Source organism: Homarus americanus, unplaced genomic scaffold, assembly GCF_018991925.1.
Source record: "Homarus americanus isolate GMGI-L3 unplaced genomic scaffold, GMGI_Hamer_2.0 scaffold52512, whole genome shotgun sequence".
Lineage (NCBI taxonomy): Eukaryota > Metazoa > Arthropoda > Malacostraca > Decapoda > Nephropidae > Homarus > Homarus americanus.
The window spans coordinates 7,852,595-7,857,196 of NW_024735442.1; the positions used below are offsets into that span (position 1 = coordinate 7,852,595).

At 34.6% G+C, this 4,602-nt stretch overlaps 2 pseudogenes across 1 annotated transcript; both read right to left on the reverse strand.

The window, feature by feature from the left end:
- Positions 1-46: 46 nt before the first annotated feature.
- On the reverse strand, positions 47-691 carry LOC121871016 (annotated as a pseudogene).
- Positions 691-4,066, reverse strand: LOC121871017 (annotated as a pseudogene). The gene has a single exon (XR_006089813.1). The product of XR_006089813.1 is annotated as a cytochrome c oxidase subunit 1-like (transcript).
- Between the last annotated feature and the right edge of the window lie 536 nt (positions 4,067-4,602).

Here is a 4,602-nt window from a genome sequence, read left to right on the forward strand (position 1 = left end):
TTTGAAAGACTTTCTTATTAATCAGAAGTTGCCAAGTGCTAAAAAAGAAGTCCCAATGATAACATGAAGCCCATGGAAACCAGTTGCTACAAAAAAAGTAGATCCATAAACAGAATCTGCAATTGTAAAAGAAGCTTCTGCATATTCGAAAGCTTGAAGAGCTGAAAAATATAATCCTAAAAAAATAGTTAAAGCAAGACTTTGAATTGCTTCTGAGTGATTTGACCTTGTAATAGCATGATGGGCTCATGTTACGGTAGCTCCTGATGACAAAAGAATAGTTGTATTTAAAAGCGGAATTTGGAAAGGATTAAAAGGTTGGATACCAACTGGTGGCCAACATATTCCAATTTCAATTGTTGGAGAAAGTCTTCTATGAAAAAATGCCCAAAAAAAAAGAAAAAAAGAACAACACATCTGATACAATAAAAAGAATTATTCCCCAACGAAGCCCTTTTATTACAACTTGGGTGTGGAGCCCCTGGTAGGTCCCCTCACGTGTTACATCTCGTCATCATTGAATTATTGTTAAAATAGTAGCTAAAAATCTTAGCAGGAGCAAGTCTATATTAAATTGGTGGAATCATTTAACAAGCCCTGTGGTTAGTATTATGGCTCTCACTGATCCTGTTAAAGGTCAGGGTCTTATATCAACTAAGTGGTAAGCGTGGTGTCCGTGTGATGATGACATTAGTTAACTTCTCTGGCATATAAAGTCCTTAGAACAGCAAATACATACGATTGAATTATTGCAACAGCAGATTCTAGTATTAAAAGAAGGATTTGAGCTAGTATTAAAAACGACACTAAAGTCAAAGACAAAGAAGGGCCTATATTGCCTAAAAGTGTCAACAAAAGATGTCCTGCAATTATGTTAGCTGCTAGTCGAACGGCTAAAGTTCCTGGTCGAATAATATTTCTTAAAGTTTCTACTAACACTATAAATGGTATTAGAAGCCCTGGTGTTCCTTGGGGAACTATATGAGCAAGCATGTGTTGGGTATGGTTAATCCAACCAAATAAAATAAAAGTTAGCCATAAAGGTAAAGCAAGCGTAAGAGTTATCGCAAGGTGTCTTGATCTAGTAAATACATATGGGAGAAGTCCGAGAGTGTTATTGAATATAATAAATCTAAATAAAGAAATGAATAAAATAGTTGAACCTTTAGTGGCTTGCCCTAAAATTGCTTGAAATTCATTGTGAAGAAGTTGCATAATTTTGGATCAAACTAATGCTCAACGTGAGGGAGCCGCTCAATAAAGGTAGGGAATAAAAAGTAACCCAACAAAAGTTGATAATCAATTGATTGATAATGAAAAGATTCTTGAAGAAGGTTCAAAAATAGAAAATAGTCTTGTTATCATTTTCAGGTTTTTTGGTGTTGAGCTTTTAGTTCAATTGAAGGGGACATTTTAAGTGGAGATTTTATAAAATAGTTTAGAATAAAAAACAAAAGAAACCCAATAAGAAATATAAAAAATAGATTTAATCATAAAAGAGGTGCTATTTGAGGCATCAAAAAGTATTCCAGTGGAATTACTTAAGCTTGACAAGCTCATATTATTAATTAACTAACTTTTTCCACCAGAAGTAGGCGCCTCTACTATGATAGGTTTAAAAGACCTATACTTGCTTTCAGTCATCGGGTGATAGATCGGATGAGGAGGAGATTCAATTTAAAAAAGCTGAGACTGACACACTTTCTACTACAATTGGTATAAATCTATGGTTAGCTCCACAAATTTCTGAGTATTGCCCAAAAAACAATCCTGGTCGGTTAACCATAAATCTAATTTGGTTAAGACGGCCGGGAATTGCATCTGCTTTTACTCCCAGAGCTGGAACAGTTCAAGAATGAATAACATCAGCAGCGGTGACTAACATTCGAACTTGTGTGTTTATAGGTAATACAGTTCGGTTGTCTACGTCTAAAAGTCGAAATCCAGATAAATCTAGTTCGTTAGATGGAGTTATATAGGAGTCAAACTCTACTTGCAGAAAGTCTGAGTATTCATACCTTCAATATCATCGGTGTCCAATTGTTTTAAGAGTGATTCTAGGGTTATTAACTTCATCTAGAAGATAAAGTAACCGAAGTGAAGGGAGAGCAATAAAAATAAGAATAATAGCAGGAAGGATTGTTCAAATTACTTCGATTGTTTGGTTTTCAAGGAGAAAACGATTAACAAAAGCATTAGGAAATATAGCGGCTATTATATAACCAACAAAAGTAGTAATTAAAATCAATACTACCATAGTATGATCATGGAAGAAAATAAGTTGCTCTATAAGGGGTGACGCACTGTCTTGGAATCCTAGGTGACCTCATGTTGCCATTACTAAAAGGAAATAATTTTCCCTAACAGGAGCTTAAATCCTGCACATCTATCTGTCATTTTAGTAGTTAGTGATTATAGGGATTTCTATATAACTGTGGTCAGCTGGGGGATAAGCATGCTGTCATTCAATCGAAGTAGGTAAGAATAAAGAAAATATAACTGTTCGTTTAACTACCAAAGCTTCTCATACTCTCATACAATAATGATGAATCTAAGAACGGCTACAAGAGAAATTATTGATCCAATTGAAGATAGAACATTTCATGCGGTGAATGCGTCAGAGAGTATCGTCGTGGTATTCCATTTAATCCTAAGAAATGTTGTGGGAAGAAAGTGATATTTACTCCTGTAAATATAGTTAAAAAGTGAATTTTTAACCATTTAGGATTTATAGATAAGCCCGTAAATAGGGTGAATCAGTGAGCAATTCCTTCAAAGATGCCAAAAACTGCGCCTATAGATAGAACGTAATGAAAGTGAGCAACAACATAATATGTGTCATGAAGAATAATATCAATAGATGAATTAGCAAGAACTACTCCTGTAAGACCACCAACTGTAAAGAGAAAAATAAAACCAAGAGCTCAGAGAAGAGATGGACTGTAATTGATTTGGGTACCTTGAAGGGTGCCCAATCATCTAAAAATTTTAATTCCTGTAGGAACTGCAATAATTATTGTTGCAGAAGTAAAATAAGCTCGAGTGTCTACATCCATACCTACAGTAAATATGTGGTGTGCTCAAACAACGAAGCCAAGAATTCCAATTGCTATCATAGCATAAATTATTCCTAGAGTTCCAAAGGCTTCTTTTTTCCCGGATTCTTGTGTTACAATGTGGGAGATTATACCAAAAGCAGGAAGAATAAGAATATAAACTTCAGGATGCCCAAAAAACCAGAATAAATGTTGGTAAAGAACTGGGTCTCCACCTCCAGCTGGATCGAAGAATGAAGTATTTAAGTTTCGATCTGTTAAGAGTATAGTAATAGCTCCTGCTAAAACAGGAAGCGAGAGTAGCAAAAGAACTGCTGTAATAAATACTGATCACACAAATAAGGGTATTCGGTCTATTGTTATACCTTTTCTTCGTATATTAATGGCAGTTGTCATAAAATTTACTGCACCTAAAATAGATGAGACCCCAGCCAGATGAAGCGAGAAAATTCCTAAGTCAACGGAAGCACCTGCGTGAGCAATTGCCGCTGAGAGTGGAGGGTAGACAGTTCACCCAGTTCCTACTCCACTTTCTACTATTCCTCTTGTTAATAATAATGTTAAAGAAAAAGGAAGAAGTCAAAATCTTATATTGTTCATACGGGGAAATGCTATATCTGGAGCTCCTAGTATAAGTGGTACAAGTCAGTTTCCAAAGCCTCCAATTATAATGGGTATAACTATGAAGAAAATTATAACAAAAGCGTGGGCGGTTACAACTACATTGTAGATTTGATCGTCACCAATGAGGCTTCCTGGTTGACCTAATTCAGCACGAATTACCAGTCTTAATGAAGTCCCTACTATGCCTGCTCATGCTCCGAAGATAAAATATAGGGTACCAATGTCTTTATGATTTGTTGAAAAGAGTCATCGTTGCGTGATAAGGTGGCTGAGGAATAGGCGATAGATTGTAAATCTATAAACAAGTTTAAACTTTCTTATTAGGCTGCATAGTGGAAATTATTAAGACGTTAGATTGCAAATCTAAAGATGTGTATATCACTGGAGCTTAAAAGATAGTAAAATGAAAGTATTTTAAGATTTAAAAGATTTTCTTTTTTTGACAACTTTGAAGGATGTTAGTTTAAATAACTTAAAATCTTAGAATATAATAAAAACTGATGGGATAAAAAGTCCAAAAAGATTGATAAATGTCATTAAAGGGGTGAAAAGTCTTTGTCTTCGATGAGGAGACGATCATTTCAATTTTGGTGAAAAAAGAACAAATGCCGAAATCGAGATTCGCAAATAGTAATATAGGGAAATCAAAGTAGATGCCAGAAGAACCAGTAAGGGTATGAAGAAATAACTAGAGGTTATTTCTTGAATTAAAATTCATTTAGGGAAAAAACCAGTGAAAGGAGGTAGACCTCCTAGAGAAAGCAAAGATAAAAGTATAAGAATTTTATTGGGTAATGGGGAAGCATTATTGGAAGTAATTTGGGAAAAATGAAAAATCTGCTGGAAGTGAAAGATTAATGCGACTGAAGAAGATATTAAAGAGTAAAAAAGAAAATATATTGTTCATATATTTTCACTAATT